This window comes from Coregonus clupeaformis, chromosome 36 (genome assembly GCF_020615455.1).
Source record: "Coregonus clupeaformis isolate EN_2021a chromosome 36, ASM2061545v1, whole genome shotgun sequence".
Lineage (NCBI taxonomy): Eukaryota > Metazoa > Chordata > Actinopteri > Salmoniformes > Salmonidae > Coregonus > Coregonus clupeaformis.
The window spans coordinates 16404149-16423455 of NC_059227.1; the positions used below are offsets into that span (position 1 = coordinate 16404149).

Here is a 19307-nt window from a genome sequence, read left to right on the forward strand (position 1 = left end):
AGAATAAGGCTGTAACATAACAAAATATGGAAAAAGTCAAGGGGTCTGAATACTTTCCGATATAACTTGTTCCTCATGGCAAAATATTTCATTAATTCATTGTCTTTTTAAACAAGGTAAAGTTGCAGTATATAAACAATCTTTGAAATTAGTTAAATCAAACAAGACCTTGATCTTTATAATAATCTCTATAATTTGATTCCTCAATAGACCACCCTGTCTATTTTTTGTACTTATTGTTTTAATATTTTAATTTCTTTAATCTTTGTTTGTACAAATTTACTCAGTCTGCTTATTGAAAGACATTTTCTTTCTATGAATTATGCCCGTTTCAATTTTGAAAATGTCTAAATAAAAAAAATATATATATACAGTGAATTCAGAAAGTATTCAGACCCCTTGACTTTTTCCACATTTTGTTACGTAACAGCGTTATTCTAAAATTGATTAAATTGTTTTTTTTCCCCCCGTATCAATCTACACACAATACCCATAATGACAATGTATACATTTTTGATAATTTATACAAAAATAAAGACTGAAATAATACATTTACGTAAGTATTCAGACCCTTTACTCAGCACTTTGTTGAAGCACCTTTGGCAGCGATTACAGTGTTGAGTCTTCTTGGGTTTGACGTTACAAGCTTGGCACACCTGTATTTGGGGAGCTTCTCCCGTTCTTCTCTGCAGATCCTCTCAATCTCTGTCACTTTGGATGGGGAGCGTTGCTTCACAGCAATTTTCAGGTATCTCCAGAGATGTTCAATGGGGTTCAAGTCTGGGCTCTGGCTGGGCCACTCAAGGACATTCAGAGACTTGTCCTGAAGCCACTCCTGCGCTGTCTTGGTTGTGTGCTTAGGGTTACTGTCCAGTTGGAAGGTGAACCTTCGCCCCAGTCTGAGGTCCTGAGAGCTCTGGAGCATATTTTCATCAATGATCTCTCTGTACTTTGCTCCGTTCATCTTTCCCTCAATCCTGACTAGTCTCCCAGTCCCTGCTGCTGAAAAACATCCCCACAGTATGATGCTGCCACCGCCATGCTTCACCGTAGGGATGGTGCCAGGTTTCCTCCAGATGTGACGCTTGGCATTCAGGCCAAAGAGTTCAATCTTGGTTTCATCAGACCAGAGAATCGTGTTTCTCATGGTCTGAGAGTCTTTAGGTGCCTTTTGGCAAACTCAGAGCGGGCTGTCATGTGCCTTTTACTGAGGAGTGGCTTCCGTCTGGCCACTCTACCATAAAGGCCTGATTGGTGGAGTGCTGCAGAGATGGTTGTCCTTCTGGAAGGTTCTCCCATCTCCACAGAGGAACTCTGGAGCTCTGTCAGAGTGACCATCGGGTTCTTGGTCACCTGCCTGACCAAGGCCTTTCTCCCCCGATTGATCAGATTGGCCGGTGGGCCAGCTCTAGGAAGAGTCTTGGTGGTTCCAAACTTCTTCCATTTAAGAATAATGGAGGCCACTGTTTTCTTGGGGACCTTCAATGCCGTGTAAATTTTTTGGTACCCTTCCCCAGATCTGTGCCTCGACACAATCCTGTCTTGGAGCTCTACGGACAATTCCTTCGACCTTGTGGCCTGGTTTTTGCTCTGACATGCACTGTCAACGTTGGGAATTTATATAGACAGGTGTGTGCCAATCAGTCATGTCCAATCAATTGAATTTACCACAGGTGGACTCCAATAAAGTTTTAGAAACATCTCAAGGATGATCAATGTAAACAGGACGCACCTGAGCTCAATTTCGAGTCTCACAGCAAAAGGTCTAAATACTTATGTAAAAAAGGTATTTCAGTTTTTAATTTTTTATACATTTGCAAAAATTCCAACATATGCTGAGCACTTGTTGGCTGCTTTTCCTTCACTCTGCGGTCCGACTCATCCCAAACCATCTCAATTGTGTTGAGGTCGGGGGATTGTGGAGGCCAGGTCATCTGATGCAGCACTCCATCACTCTCCTTCTTTGTAAAATAGCCCTTACACAGCCTGGAGGTGTGTTGGGTCATTGTCCTGTTGAAAAACAAATTATAGTCTAACTAAGCCCAAACCAGATGGGATGGCATATCACTGGTTAAGTGTGCCTTGAATTCTAAATAAATCACTGACAGTGTCACCAGCAAAGCACCCCCACGCCATAACATCTCCCCATCCATGCTTTATGTTGGGAACTACACATGCAGAGATCATCCATTCACCCACACCATGTCTCACAATGCCACAGTGGTTGGAACCAAAAATCTCAAATTTGGACTCCAGACCAAAGGACACATTTCCACCGGTCTAATGTCCATTGCTCGCGTTTCTTGGCCCAAGCAAGTCTCTTCTTCTTATTGGTGTCCTTTAGTAGTGGTTTCTTTGCAGCAATTCGACCATGAAGGCCTGATTTACACAGTCTCCTCTAAACAGTTGATGTTGAGATGTGTCTGTTACTTGAACTCTGTGAAGCATTTATTTGGGCTGCAATTTCTGAGGCTGGAAACTCTAATGAACTTATCCTCTGCAGCAGATGTAACTCTGGGTCTTCCATTCCTGTGGTGGTCCTCATGAGAGCCAGTTTCATCATAGCGCTTGATAGTTTTTGTGACTGCACTTGAAGAAACTTTCAAAGTTCTTGAAATGTTCCGTATTGACTGACCTTCATGTCTTAAAGTAATGATGGACTGTTGTTTCTCTTTCCTTACTTGATCTATTCTTGCCATAATATGGTCTTGGTCTTTTACCAAATAGGGCTATCTTCTGTATACCCCCCCTCACAACACAACTGATTGGCTCAAATGCATTAAGAAGGAAAGGAATTCCACAAATTAACTTTTAAGAAAGCACACCTATTAATTGAAATGCATTCCAGGTGACTATCTCATGAAGCTGGTTGAGAGAATGCCAAGAGTGTGCAAAGCTGTCATCAAGGCAAAGGGTGGCTATTTGAATAATCTCAAATATAATATATATATATTGATTTGTTTAACACTTTTATGGTTACTACATGATTTCATGTTATTTCATAGTTTTGATGTCTTCACTATTATTTTACAATGTAGAAAATAGTAAAAATAAAGAAAAACCCTTGAATGAGTAGGTGTGTCCAAACTTTTGACTGGTTCTGTATGTATACACACACACACACACACACACACACATACACATATATACATATATATACATATATATATATAATATAAAATGAAATGTTACTCTGATACCGATCAATGGGTTATGGAACTGTGATACAGTGACCAAAGAAGCGGAATCCTTAGTGGCCTATTTCACACACACACGCACGCGGACGGACACACACACACACTGCTAGTAAGGTAAGCATTTCGCTGCACCCACTATGACGTCTGCTAAATTGTGCACTCGACCATTAAACTTTAATTTGATTTGATTTGATTTGACACCTAATAGATAATTCACTTTGATTGAGCCAAGGCAGGCCTATATAACCTTCAGTTCTCCAACCCCACTCATGCATTTACGTCACATCGCGCCAATCATTCTAATTTACACTGATTAGCTAGGCCTAATCAGAGAAAATGAGTTGGAACGCGAGAGCAGCATCACTTTGTCGGATAAGTGATTCCTGAATAAGTTTATAAGGACGGTCCTATCCTCAATAAGTTCGTATAATTACTGTAGCAGTCGGTGCCGTTCACTTCATGTGGTGTTGAAAGCCAATGAGAGAGAGAGAGCGCGCAGTACCCCCACCGGGGAAGGAGAAAGCCATTCCCTCACCCCCTTCACTGGTGTCGCTAACCGTCATGTAGGAAACTGTTGCGCTAATAAAAGCAAACCGCGGGACTATACAGGAAAGAGGGGGGAAAGGTGGAAAGAGAGCATGTGGTGTACAAGCTACGAAACAGGCGGTCTCCCCTAGCCTACATAAGTAAATTGACCATAAATCCAATTCCCTGGTGCGAGGGCGGGAGGAGAGGGAGAGGAAGAGAGAGGGAGGGGTGGGGGGTGGGGGAGAGAGTATCCGGGAAAGAAGAAGCAAATAGCAAAGAGACGCCAATTAGACCGGCAAAATCGGCCCGGAGCCGTGGAGAGCATAGCCACTTGGCTACTTCGGCATCATCGGTTTTAAAAATCACAATTTTGAACATATTATTTTCACAGTTGGCTTATTCTATCGATGCTGTTGGCTTGAATGAATTTTCTTAACGTAACTTACAGCCACAGCAGTTGGACCGCGTTTTACATCTGTGTGCTGTGCCTAGCTCTCAGCGGATTAAACGGTCGTCTCCGGAGCCTGCTGCAGAGGAATAGGGGAATTTCAGCACCCTGGACAGCGACTAGCAGTTGAGGTAAGCGGGTCCGCTAAATTTACCAGCTAGTGGTAGATATTCAAATGTCTTTTGCGTAATGTTTTACCACAGTTATAAGGGAGAAAAGTGCATTATTACATTTGAATGAGACATGTCAAAATATTAGCATACCTTGAATAAATTCGAGGAGGGTGAGACCTTTCCAAAGGCGATAATTGGGTTTAGGGGGAGTTAGGTCAATGGGGGATGGTGTGTAATACATTCCAAAGGATGCAGACTGTTTGAATATGAACACTGCTGCAGCTCTTTTTCCTTGAGTCCCTGCCTCTGCGCTCTCAAGTTTACTAGGCTACTCAACATACAATTCAGAAGAATAAATATGAAGTTAGCGCGCGCTATCTATTTCCATACTGCGTGTGTATATGGTCAATAATATTGTTCACTATGAGAGAGAGTGAATGGAGGCTCAAGTGATTGTAAAGCAACGATTGCGCGTGCAGAATTGTCAACGGACTGTGCTTCCGTTTGGGTGAGGCGGTGGGAGAGAAAAACCCTCAGTTTATTTAAGGCAGCTATTTATTCTGAGGAGTCAGCGTGTGTCCACTCAGCAGCAGAAATCAGCTCATGACTCAGAGTCTGTACAGAGAAAATCAGCTCGTGTTCAGCGCGAGACATTTCTTCCCATTGGCACGGAGCCAAGAGGAGTCCCCCCCCTCCCCCCCACACACAAAAAAAGATTGCCCGGCTCCGAACCGTGCTGCACTCACGCCACAGATCCTAATTCAAACCGGCTAATAAACGATGCCTGACAGTGACTCAAGACCTCTACAAGCTTGTACTTATCAAGATAAGAAAAAAATCGCACAAATACACTGACATCATAAACCACTTTATTTGCATTAAATGCATAGGCCTACAAATGAGCTGGAGGTAGCAGAATTTACATTTGAGTCATCTAGCAGACTTTTTTATCCAGAGTAACTTACAGTTAGTGAGTGCATACATTTTTTCTTTCATACTGGCCCCCCGTGGGAATCGAACCCACAACCCTGGCTTTACAAGCACCATGCTCTACCGATTGAGCTACATGGGGCCACTAACCAATGGACCTTGTCCTTCAGTGTCTAGTAGTCTGGACACATGCAGACATCCTGACTCCTTGCATTACCTGTGGTTCTAACTATATTTTCTAACACAACCACTTATCTTATCCCCTCTCAACCATTCAAACATGACAGGCCTCTCTCTCACTCTCTCTTTCTCTAATCGCTCTCACTCACTCACTGACTCTCACTCTCTCTAACTCTCACTCTCTCTTTATCTCTCGCACTCTCTCTTTCGACTATTCAGACAAGAGGAACTGTTTCAGTTGCAGCTTCAAATATGCCAATTGCGGTTTTAAATGTTCCATAACACTGAATATCTAAATAAATCTCCTTCCTAGTAAACCCATAACAACAAAGATATGGTCCTTCACACTATGTGATTGAAAATAATGTTAGTTGTTAAGTAGCGGTGCAGACACAGACAGACATGAGAAGAAGCAACCAACAGAAATAACATTATTCCAGAAGACTGCACTCTGGCGTCCTTGAGGACTGAAAACAGTCCGAGCTCTGATTGTAAAGTAGGAGTTGTGGGTTATGAAGCCTGCAGTGCTATCGTCTGTAAACGCTTCATTTTATCTTTACTATGTGAAACAATGACAAATTAATATGTAATGCTCAATTTATTGGACAATAAATAGCTTCGGTATTTGAAGTTGAATAGCCTCCCCACAGAGACAGAGGAGAAAATATTCATATACCTCTTATTTCTTCTCAACTGCATTTTGTCGACATGAAAATGCACATCATACACAGAGGGCACAGTAAACTTGCTAGGTGTGGTTGTGTGTGTGTGTGTGTGTGTGTGTGACTCCTAATGCCAAAAGCAGCTCTGTATTCATCCTCATGTCCTGCGAGAGTACTAGGGTTATGGAATACATGGTGCACTGCCTTGGATTTCCTGTCTATGAAGAACATGGCCTGATGGTGTGAGTAGTTAAACACACACACACACACCCACACAGTGTGAACTGCACACACACTCAAAGTTCTACACATCTCATCTCACAAACAGCTCTAGGAAACCAATACGACTGGCTGACAGTTTGATAAGTGTGTTCACTGGGGTTTTTCCATAATCTCGATTGCAGGCCAGGGCGTTTTCATGAGAGTGCATGCTAACTGTCCTGTGGCTCGTGTTCCTATACGCCCCGCGAATCACATTTATGAGGATCTTTAAATTCAAGCCCTGCTAGACTGATGTCATTAAATCAAACAATGTTATAACTACATACAGTAGAGCAGGCCAGTATGAACATGCAGAGAGAAAGCTGAAGTAAAGACACACAGTCCAACACACACGCATGCACACAGAGACACACACACACACACACACACACAACATTTACATACACACATGCAAACACACACACATACACAGCAGTGGCGGTCGGTGCCGTTTAAGATGAGGGAGGATGTTTATTTTCTTATTTATTTTTACATCATATTGGATGACTGTCATTCATATTCCAGTCCCCCAGCTCAATGTAACGTCGATAGGTTTAGGCTTCTACATGATACTAACAATTTCCCTATACCCATCATGAGGTTGCTACAACCTAGCCTATGAAGGAAAGTTTACAACGTAGGTGCACAGGTCGAGAGAAGGAGACAGACAGTGACACATTCAATACTGCCTTGCACACACTTGCCTGCATCTAGCTGATCTAGGGTGTAATCATTAGTCCAACAGTTGCAAACAAGAGTTTCTATTGGACAAAATCAAGTATGTTTGTCCTTGTTTCGTTCAGTTTGCTTCCGTTTAATTTTTTTTTTTTTCAACAGAATCGGCAGAATGAATACATCCCTGATCACACTCAACCACAGTTCAATTTCATAGCAGCCACATACAAACAGCATGATCCCTTTGATCGTTAAAAAATTCCTTCTTGCATCTACGTGCTCTCCTCCTCTCAACTTTTCCTTTCGCTTGTGGACTTCAGTGCACAACACATCAGCTGTCTGTGACCAGGCGAAAAAACCTTTCCAAGCCAAAACTTCATATCATAACCACTAACCGCTACACACAGCCTAAATCGTTGTCACCATATTAAAGTCAACATAGCTACTAGAACTAACGCATTAGTAACCCTTTGATTGGATGGACATGTCAGTTAATGCTGCAAGAGCTCTGATTGGTTGGAGGAAGTCCTCCGGAAGTTGTTATAATTACTGTGTGAGTCTATGGAAGGGGGTGAGAACCACAAGCCTCCCAGGTTTTGTATTAAAGTCAATGTACCAAGAGGAGGACGGAAACTAGAGTGCTGTTGAAGCTACTGTAGACCTTCATTGCAAAACAGTGTGTTTTAATCCATTATTCGGTGACCTGAATATATTTAGTATTTTTTTATCTAAAAATGATAACTTTTTTAATGTTTCACTATTTACATTTTAATGAAATTCAGAAAAGGATGATCTTCCCCTTCCTCCTCTGAGGAGCCTCTACTGATACAGACACACACACAAAGCCCTCAACCCTTTCCCTTTCCTCACTCTTAGTCAATTGTGGTCGATTTGAATGATCAGAGCAAGCCAAACTCAGTAGCGCTGGATGTGGCTGTCACAGAGAATATTAGGTTGCAATGAGCCACACCAATAAGGGATGCGTGTGTTCAGAATACAGAATGAGCTTACTTACTCCGCTGTGCACTTTGTCAGACTTTTCTACAGAGTACAGAGAGAGAGAAAGCTGCATGGTGGGATGTGTTTTGGAGCACTGTGCTGTTCTGTGCTGTTCTGTGTTGTGCTATGCTGTGCTGTACTGTGCTTTGCTATATTGGCTTTAGCAGTCAGCAGTCATCTCATCACTGGTTCTCGTCTCTTCAGAAACAGTGCTGTAGGTCTATAATCTCACTGACATAATGGCATCCACTCCAATCAATAGCCAAATGGCAGCAGGAATCAATAGGCCTAGATACCGTAATGCACAAAATGTGGTAATGCTAGAGACAGGGTGGAAATGGCAGCTCGAGGCTATTTCAGTTCAACATCGGGAAGCCCAAACAGAGATAATTTCAAATCTTGCTTACATTTGTATACGATCACATACATCGCTCTATTATGCGTGGGAAGACTTTGGAACAGATTTCCAAAATTAAAATAACTTGGAGCGGATTTGCTGGTGTTTTTACAGTCTTTTATGTCCAGCAATAAAAAATATATATAATTATTGATTTTTGCTCAGAAAACTTGAGGGGCCAAATAAAATCACCCACAGGCCAAATTCGGCCGGCGGGCCGCCAAATGGGGAACCCTGGCATAGGGTGATTGTAAACAGGGATAACACTCAAAGTAGAGGCTATAGCTTAAAGGAAGGAGGGCAGAGGAAGGGGGACAGAGGAAGAGGGACAGAGGAAGGGGGACAGAGGAAGAGGGACAGAGGAAGTGGGACAGAGGAAGGGGACAGAGGAAGAGGGACAGAGGAAGAGGGACAGAGGAAGAGGGACAGAGGAAGGGGGACAGAGGAAGGGGGACAGAGGAATGGGGACAGACGCAGTGGCTGGCAAGCTGCTTCGGACTGGCCAGGGGACAGTGTAGGGACGGTGAGTTAGCAAGAGGCAATGGTGGCTGCAGTCCAAGTGGCCATAAACATTAATATAGCATGTAATCCCAGAGAGATTGTTTCTTTTACAATCCATTAAAGTGATGAATATAAACCCATTTTCACCAGGACATAGAGGGCTATCCTCTTAGTGGAAGTGAGCGTATGCGTAGGTGCGATGTGGACGAAAGAGTAGCGCACGAAGGAGTTCACTTCTGCTGCAGCGTTCTCTGTCAAATATAACGCTATGTCCTCGCGTGTTTGTGTGTGTGCAGGGCAGAGCAGGTGTATAGGGACTGGGCAGCTGGCATCAGGCTTGGGCTCTGGGGTGAATAAGAGGCTAGGCCATCTGGTGCCCCTGCCGCCACGCCGTTTAAGACGCAAGTCGAATGGAGATCATCTTAGAGTGTGACGATCTGTAAATCAGGCATCAGGCAAGCCCAGTTTAGCTGCTTTGCGTACACCAAGGGATGGGTTTGCAAGCATGTGTTTATGTGTACAGCTGTACAGGGTACAGATGGAGGCTAGGTTGTGTTATGGTGCAGCTGTGCAGACCGACAGAGGTGACCCTGATGAAGTTGATAGTGAAATGTGTCGCTGTTTGCACTGCATAATGCAAATAAAAATAAAAAGCATTTTAATTTATGGTTGGTCGCCTGTATTTTCAGTGTCCGGTTGGTTACTCTTGTTTTTGAATATTAGAGGTAAAGTTGTGTTATGGTTCATGATCATGCTGTGTAAGAACAGGAGTTTGGGAGTGTGGAAAAAAACTGTAGGCTATAAACTTGGACATTTAGCAGGGAGGATTAAATAAGGTATGGCTCAATACAGCCAGCAAATACTGAGAAACATTATCCTAACTCTGCATGATAAGCTACAGTATGTGGAAGATGTATTTGCCTTTTAAGATTATATTGATCATGATATGCTGCAAACAGTCCAACTAACAAGTTATGTTCCAATAATGTTGTGGCAATGACTTTGGAATGTCCTCTGTAACTATGTCATGTAAGCAGAAAAAAAAATGGCACTATGTAAAATGAAATGATGCTCTCTCATTACTTTGCAGCCTATTACACCAGACTCTCTGGTGGGAATGTCTCTAGCCTGGTCCCAGATCAGTATGTGCTGGCAAGACAGCACAATCTGTTGTGGGACCAGGCTAGAACGTCCCCAGGCCCAAGCAGTGTTTGCTGTGCAGGTGTAATTACATTCTATTCTCTGGGTGTAATTTAGTCAGGTCCACAGTGTCAGCAACCAGGCTGGTGTCCTTTCTCAGAACACTGAGGCCTGGGTGATTTAATTACACACACACACACACACAGCATGCACAAACACATGCACAAGCACGAGCAGTCACGGGCATGCAAGCACACACACAGCCACACATTCTCTCTCTCCCCCTCTCTCTCTCCCTCTCTCTCTCGCTCTCTCTTTCTCTCTCTCTCTTACACACATACTATGTGTGTGTGTGTGTGCACGTGCACACACACACACACACACACACACACACACACACACACACTCAGTGCCCACTCCCCCCACCTCCCCACCCACCCCTCATTTGACCCCTGCTGCCCCCCTGCCCTGCTACAAGCCCTCACGGCTCAGTGACGGGGATCACTGCCACAGTGAATTAACCCTGCTGTCTGGGTCTCTGTGACCTGCTTGTAGGACATTATTGCCTGTGTGGTGGTGCATCTCGTCCCATCGAGCATGGAGCTGTATAGCAGCAGTAGCAGGCCTAGGTGGGTGAAATGTACTAGGCCAGTGCTTGTCAACTTTTTTTGTACCAAGCTGTGGTTCTCCTATATGGAGTGCCGCTTTAAAACGAACACTTGAGAACTGACTGAATTGGTCTCAGTGAACCATCTGAGGGACCGGTCAGCAACACCTTCGGGACCAATACTGGTCTGCGAACCTCAGGTTTAGCAACACTATATTAGGCTAGCTGGGGTAGAAGGCTAAGCAGTTGGTCTGGCTGGTCTGAACTGGTCATTTCTGGTCTGGTCTGGACTGGTCTGGTCTGGCTTGTCTACTGGCTGGGGGGAAATCAGCCTGCTTGACTTGACTGTGGGCAGTAGCTACAGTAGCTTCAGCAGCTGGCTGCTGTGTCTGCCTCTGGGCTCTGAGCTGTGGCTCCTTAGACTGCTATGGCTGCTGTGTCTGCCTCTGGGCTCTGAGCTGTGGCTCCTTAGACTGCTATGGCTGCTGTGTCACTTAAGACAGCACGGCTCCTCTCCCACGGCTGCACTAAGACTTACTGCGCTACTGAGAGAATGCAAGGAGACACACACAAAGGCTGTCACCGCTGCCGCTAGTGCTGTACGCTCATGTGTACCCTCCTGGGTCTGTATGTGTGGGATGAGGAAGAGAGGGTACAGAGTGTGTGTGTGTATGTGTGTGTGTGTGTGTGTGTGATGTTTATGCGACATTTGTACCATATTGGTGTGCAAATCTGAGTCTATATCTCTGTGTGTCTATCCCAGTTCAGTGATTTGCATGTTCTCTTTAGTTGTTCCACTTTCTTTCTCAAGACATTTTGAGAGCAGCAGAAGCGCTCTGTAATTAGCCTGGAAAAGCATAGAAAAACATCAATAAACAAAGATGAAACAATCCACGCTTAGCCAATCGCTAAGCCTTCATTTGGGCGCTGAGCACTATCATCATTACAGCTACACATTTTCAGTTTCCACAGGTGTAAGCTTATTCGCTAATTACAAACAAGCAGCCCGACTCACTCTGGCCTTGAATGACATCAAAACATCAGAAAGTATCCAAAAAAGTATAACTGCATGTTCCAATGAGGAGTAAAACCCATATAGCTCTTTATATAATGGTTTTGGTTGCCAGATTGGGCCTGTTGGTTGTTTTAGTTGGATAGTTGGACCTTGGTCCACAGCTCTCTGGCCAACTGCAGGAGGTACCCAGTATTCATGCCCATGGTTTCATCTGAGAGCCAGAGAGGGATGGCTGCAGCAGCCCTGGTTGAAAGCCATAATCAGGGAAGCACTCATCCAGGTATCCCATCCAACTCCAGCCCTCCAGTCACAGTCATGTTGGGTAAAAGAGATGGCTGCTATATGATAAACGGATAGCTCTCACTATATATAGTTGTCTCATTTTCTCTCATTCCCCTTTTTGCCTCTCTTTTTTTCTCATAACTATCTTCCCCTATTCTCTCCCTTCCCTCTCTCTCGCTCTGCCCTTCCCTCTCTCTCTCTCTCTCTACCCTTCCCTCTATATCTCTACCCTTCCCTATATCTCTACCCTTCCCTCTCTCTCTCTCTACCCTTCCCTCTCTCTCTCTCTCTCTCTCTCTCTACCCTTCCCTCTCTCCCTCTCTCTACCCTTCCCTCTCTCTCTCTCTACCCTTCCCTCTCTCCCTCCCGTTCTCTTTTTTTTTCCTGCCCTGAAAATCTTTACTTTTTGTATGAGTTCACTATGAGAATTAAGAACTAGGATTCATGTGGTTTCATCCTGCACCATGCAACCTTCTAAAGATTATGTTCAGACCTGACATATTGATAATAGTATTGTATGCTATTCTATCTGTCATAGAATCATTGTAAAGGGCTGACATATATTTTGTTGGATTTGAAGACTTAGTAGGCATCTTTTCTTATCAACACATCAGAGTATGAACCATAATGTATATGTTAGGTATGGGAGCTGTGGAGCTAGGAGATATGATCTGTTTGTCACGGATTCAGCCGAGGCTGCCCCTCCTCCTTGCTCGGGCAGGCTTCGGCGTTCGTCGTCCCCGGAGTACTAGCTGCTACCGATCTATGTTTCGGTGTTTGTCTTGTTTGGTCTTTATTGTGTACACCTGTTTCCAATTATGTTGTATTGTATTCCCTATATAACCCTCTGTCTTTCATTGTGTATTGTGTGTGATTGTTTTTCGTCATTCGGCAGTTGCTATTTTGTGCGGGTTATTGTTCTTACCTGTTAGGAGGTTGTTTTGTACTCTGGTTACTTTGTTCAGTAAAGTACGTTGCCAGTAGCTCGGTGTCCTGCGTTTGACTTCGCCTACCGCATTCACGTCGCATGACACTGTTGATCAAAACAGGAGCGTAACTATAATATGTTGAATATAATATTGAAGTGCAGGGTAGACCTACAGACCATCACTAAACACATCACATCATACATTTTTCATATCTAAAGATGCAGAAGAATGGAGCGAACTTAGGAATAACAAAAGAAGTCCACAACTAACTGTAAACAGCCAGACAACAAGCTTTCATTTTAAAATACAGATTTAGAGTATTAGTCTGGTGGCAGACCTGGGTTGAAATAGCTGCACTCCAAGAAAAAAGGGTTCCAAAGGGTTCTTCGGCTGTCCCCATAGGAGAACCCTTTTGGGTTCCATGTAGAACCCTCTGTGGAAAATGTTCTACATGGAACCCAAAAGGGTTTTACCTGGAACCAAAAAGGGTTCTTCAAAGGCTTCTCCTATGGGGATAGCCGAATAACCCTTTTAGGTTTTAGATAACCTTTTTTTTCTAAGAGTGTAGTATTTGAAATCTTCTAAATACTTTGAGCATTTGATTGAGTTTGTCTGGAGTACCAGATTACCTTTGGAACTGTTCCATTGGTTTTATTGCGCCAGGCAAACTCAATCAATCACAGCTAAAGTATTTGAAAGAAAACAAATAGTATTGGAATGAAGGTCTGTCTGGTGATGGTCTTTTCCAAACCATGTCAGAAGCCTCTGTGTTAAAGGCGTAATATGTAGAAATACAGTGCTATGAAAATGTATTTGCCCCCTTTCAAATTTTCTCTACTTTTGCATATTTGTGATACTGAATGTTATCAGATCTTCAACCAAAACCTAATATTAGATAAAAGGAACATAAGTGAACAAATAACACAACAATTACATATTTATTTCATTTATTTCATAAACAAAGTTATGCAACACCCAATTCCCCTGTGTGAAAAAGTAATTGCCCCCTTACACTCAATAACTGGTTGTGCCACCTTTAGCTGCAATGACTCCAACCAAATGCTTCCTGTAGTTGTTGATCAGTCTCTCACGTCGCTGTGGAGGAATTTTGGCCCACTGTGGAATGCAGAGTTTGGTTTTCGCCAGGCATTACTGGACCCATCTCGTCCAAAAATTTGACTCAAGTTTGCCAAAAAGCACCTGGATGATCATCAAGACTCTTGGAAGAACGTTCTATGGACAGATGATTCAAAAGTATAACTTTTTGGACGACATGGTTCCAGTAATGCCTGGCGAAAACCAAACTCTGCATTCCACAGTAAGAACATCATACCAAAGGTCAAGCATGGTGGTGGTGGTGTGATGTTTTGGGGATGCTTTGTTGCCTCAGGACCTGGACGACTTGCCTTAATAGAAGGAACCATGAATTCTGCTCTGTATCAGAAAATTCTACAGGAGACTGTCAGACCATCCGTCTGTGAGCTGAAGCTGAAGCGCAGCTGGGTCATGCAGCAAGACAATGATCCAAAACACACAATCAAGTCTACATGATAATTGCTAAAAAGCAACAAATTGGAAGTTTTGGAATGGCCTAGTCAAAGTCCAGACCTAATCCCAATTGAGATGTTGTGGCAGGACTTGAAACAAGCAGTTCATGCTTGAAAACCCACACGTCACTGAGTTAAAGCAGTTCTGCATGGAAGAGTGGGCCAAAATTCCTCCACAGCGACGTGAGAGACTGATCAACAACTACAGGAAGCATTTGGTTGGAGTCATTGCAGCTAAAGGTGGCACAATCAGTTATTGAGTGTAAGTGGGCAATTACTTTTTCACACAGGGGAATTGGATGTTGCATAACTTTGTTTATGAAATAAATATGTAATTGTTGTGTTATTTGTTCACTTATGTTCCCTTTATCTAATACTAGGTTTTGGTTGAAGATCTGATAACATTCAGTATCACAAATATGCAAAAGTAGAGAAAATTAGAAAGAGGGCAAATACTTTTTCATAGCACTGTAGCTCTGCTATTTCCTGGTGTCTAAAATGTTTGCCTGATTTAAATGTATGTGACACAACAAGCACTGTATAGATCATTGTACACTTTAAACCCCTGTGAAATATATTTTGAATAATCAAAAATATTGTATTATCAGCTGTTTGAAGCTGATGTACAAAACAGAATGTAAAGTAAACCCGACACATTTACGTCATTTAGCAGACGCTCTTATCCAGAGCGACTTACAGGAGCAATTAGGGTTAAGTGCGTTGCTCAAGGGCACATCGACAGATTTTTCGCCTAGTTGGCTCGGGGATTAGAACCAGCAACCTTTCAGTTACTGGCACAACGCTCTTAACCACTAAGCTACCTGCCCCCCCAGTGCACTTATGGAGAAGCATAGAAAATATTGCTAATAGAACAGGGCCGGTATCCACAAAGCATCTCAGAAAAGGTCCTAGGAATCCTGTTAACCTGTTTTAAGACAAAAAAAATTAATAAAAAACTCAGAGCTCAGAGTAGGTTTTAGGATGATGTTAAGACACTGCTCAGGCAAACGCTGAGCCAGGAGTAAAATCAACTCATAAAAGTTTATCTCAGCTGGTAATCACGACAGTTTGAGGTACTGCAAAGGAAAGATAGTGATGATAATCATTGACATTGTTGCAAATGATGGGGATTAACCAATCGTGATGAGGCATCGCCAGCTGTGCACGCTTCAGACAACCACAGTGAATGTGACTGTCAAATTTTGCAATGGTAAAATGTTTGATATAATTTTTGCCTAACACAATCACTTTGCCTAGTCTTAGTTCTTTGCTAATATGTTGACGTGCATATATTTTTTTAACAATTCTGATAGTTGTTAAAATAGCGATTTTATAAATAATATTATAGTTATATCAACACACTCATCACTCCCATTTAACAACTCTAAATCGCTTTGGCACAGTTGGCATCAAATCACCTTGTCACGACTTTCTTCCGAAGCTGTCTCCTCTCCTTGTTCGGGCAGGCTCCTTCCTCGGATACCACATCACCACCTCAGGTGTGGAGATGGAGGGAGACCGCATTTCAGCCGTGCGTAATTGGCCGACTCCAATCACGGACAAAGGAGGTGCAGCGCTTCATTGGCTTTGCCAATTACTATCTGAGGTTTATCCAGGGCTTTGGCAAGGTCGCAGCTCCCATCACCTCTCTGTTGAAGGGTGGGTCGTCCCGGCTCAGCTGGTCTGCTGAGGCTGACAGGGCTTTCAGTAACCTGAGGGCTCTGTTTACCTCAGCCCCGGTACTGGCCCATCCCGATCCATCATTGCTGTTCGTAGTGGAGGTGGACATGTTCGAGGTAGGGGTAGGTGATGTCCTATCCCAATGCTCGGGTACGCCACCAAAGCTCCGCCCCTGTGCCTTCTTCTCTAAGAAGCTCAGCCCGGCGGAGCAGAACTATGATGTTGGTGATCGGGAGCTGTTGGCTGTTGTCAGAGCCCTAACAGCATGGAGGCACTGGCAAGAAGAGCTAAACACCCTTTCCTCGTCTGGACTGACCACCGTAACCTTGAGTACATCCGGGCAGCGAGGAGGCTGAACACTCGCCAGGCCAGGTGGGCCTTGTTCTTCACCCGGTTTGATTTCACGCTGTCCTATATACCAGGCACTAAGAACGTGAAGGCAGACACACTGTCACGGCTGTACGACACAGAGGAAAGGCCCATTGACAACACCCCCATACTCCCGGCCTCCTGGATTGTGGCGCTTGTAGTGTTGGCGGTGGACGCGGACGTAGAGCGGGCGTTACGCACAGAGCCATCTCCACCTCAGTGCCCAGCTGGGCTTCGGTACGTGCTGTCTTGTGTCCGTGATCGTCTTATCTATTGGGCACACACACGTCCCCTTCCTCTGGTCACCCAGGCATCTGCCGTACAGTGCGCTGCCTGACCGGGAAGTACTGGTAGCCTACCTTGGCTAAGGATGTGAGGGTGTATGTCTCCTCCTGCTCGGTGTGTGCCCAGAGTAAGGCACCTAGGCACCTTCCAGCAGGTAAGTTACATACCTTACCAGTTCCACAACGGCCATGGTCCCACTTATCGATCGATTTTCTAACTGATCTTCCCCTCTCTCTGGTAACACCAACATCCTGGTGGTTGTGGACCGCTTCTCTAAAGCCTGCCGCCTCCTTCCTCTGCCCGGTCTCCCCACGGCCCTGCAAACTGCAGAAGCCCTGTTTACTCACGTCTTCAGGGCACTATGGGGTGACAGAGGAGATAGTGTCTGACCAAGGTCCCCAGTTTACGTCTAGGGTCTGGAAGGCATTCATGGAACGTCTAGGGGTCTCGGTCAGCCTGACTTCAGGGTTTCACCCCGAATCTAATGGGCAGGTGGAACGGGTGTGTTTTAGGGTATCAGCTGGTCCTGGCACCGTGGCATCAGAGCCAGACCAAAGCTCCTGCGGTGGACGACTGGTTTCGGCGCGTGGAGGAGAAGTGGAACGCCGCCCACGTCCACCTCAAGCGCGCCATGCGTCGCCAGAAGGCCAACGCTGACTGCCATCGCAGTGAGGCCCCAGTCTTTGTACCGGGTGACCGGGTCTGGCTCTCGACCCGGAATCTGCCCCTCTGTCTGCCCTGCCGGAAGCTGAGCCCGTGGTTTGTGGGGCCGTTCAAAGTCCTGAGGAGAGTGAACGAGGTTACGTATAGGTTGCTGCTCCCTCCTGATTACCGTATTAACCCCTCGTTTCACGTGTCTCTCCTCAGGCCGGTGGTGGCTTGTCCGCTCCAGGAGTCTGAGGTGCGGGAGGTCCCTCCGCCCCCTCTGGACATCGAGGGAGCCCCAGCGTACTCCGTCCGTTCCATCCTGGATTCGAGGCGTCGGGTGGGGGGACTTCAGTACCTCGTGGAGTGGGAGGGGTACGGTCCGGAGGAGCGATGCTGGGTCCCGGTGAAGGATGTCCTCGATCCCCCCTTGTTGCGGGATTTCCACCGTTGCCATCCGGATCACCCTGCTCCGCGTCCTCCTGGCCGTCCCAGCCGGTGCGCGCTGCGGAGCTGCTCTGGTTCTGTCAGACTTCCGACTTGGTTCAAGCCAATGCTGCTCCCTTTCTTTCTTTTTTTTAGCCTGCTCCCATCGTAGCTCTGCTGAGCATTATGACTTTTATCGCCGGGATATTCACCCGCAGTACTCATGAATCCACATATTGACGAATAAACCATATTCTGTGATTCACACCTCCTGCGCCTGACTCCGTCCTAGTCACCCGCTACACACCTGCCGATAATGTTGCATAAAACGTTAGAAAGGTCTATAATTCTAATCGAACACAATCAAAGTTAACACAGGCCTCAGATGCCTTAATTCCCCAATTTAGGAATCTTTTTTCGCAACTTGATGTTGCGCTCCAAAGGGATAACTTCAATAACATGATGTAGGTTCATTAAATAATAAAAATACAAAATATGTGATTATTTATTAGCCTGTGGTTATAAGCATTTAGGCATATCATGAGAAATAGGGCTTATGTGAAATCATTTTCAAAAGCATGTATGTCTACATTATTAATAGCATGTGGCACAGTAACCACTGACTACTTTTTCTATCATCAAGACACATGCTGGTAACTCTTACCTTGTTAGGACCCCTCATGAGGTCTCCTAAATATCTGTCCACTAGGTGGGAATCTTATGACTAAAAAGGTTCTCATGCATAGCTTTTATTTTTACCCATAAGAGTAGGAGTAAAATGTCTCTATTCTCAGCACTTAACACCAATTTCCTACTCTGAGACGCTTTGTAAATATGGACCCAGATCTACAGCTTTATTAAACTTGTTTTCAATGAGAGTGACAGATCGTTAACTAGCATTTCTATCTGAAATCAGTCAGGTGGTACACAAAACTACATAATTGTCCTTTAAAGAGATGTATCATGAGGTGATCTCGTCCACCAGTCGGATAAATGCAGTGGCAATTCAGCCAGGTCACACCAGATCCACTCCATTAGATGTTTGTCCAGGTCCCCAGGACGTCGGGAGATGCCTTCAGTACCGTCCACTAGGGGCAACGTGAGTGCCTATTACCATCTAATATCATCGCGGCTTGGATGTTGATAGAAGAAGGGCTTAAACCACGAGCTATAGCTCCGAGGTTGTTGGTTCAATCCCGGTGCTAGGCACTGTTGTTTTGTTTTGTTTTAACCCTGTCCAAAACCTTAACCCTTACCTTAACCACTCGGAATTAATGCCCAACCTTACCCGTCAAACCCTTAGCTACTTTCACTTCACCCATAGATGTTTATCCTCCGCCCCCCCTCCGGACACACGTTGAATACTGAAGTGAGACCGTGAGATTGTGTTGGGCAATTAGCCTGGCGATGAGGTTAATCATAAGGTGACTCTGTTCAGCTGGTCCGTGTTTTATTAGTGTGTCCCAAATGGCACCATATTCCCTAGATAGT

General features: G+C 44.7%; 1 long non-coding RNA gene across 1 annotated transcript in view; it reads left to right on the top strand.

Annotated features, from left to right (window-relative positions):
- The first annotated feature begins 3825 nt into the window (after positions 1–3825).
- LOC123482700 overlaps positions 3826–19307 on the top strand; it is a 51281-nt gene continuing 35799 nt past the window's right edge. The window contains exon 1 of the long non-coding RNA XR_006657831.1: positions 3826–4304. This is a non-coding gene — a long non-coding RNA (uncharacterized LOC123482700). The remainder of the gene's footprint in view (positions 4305–19307) is intronic.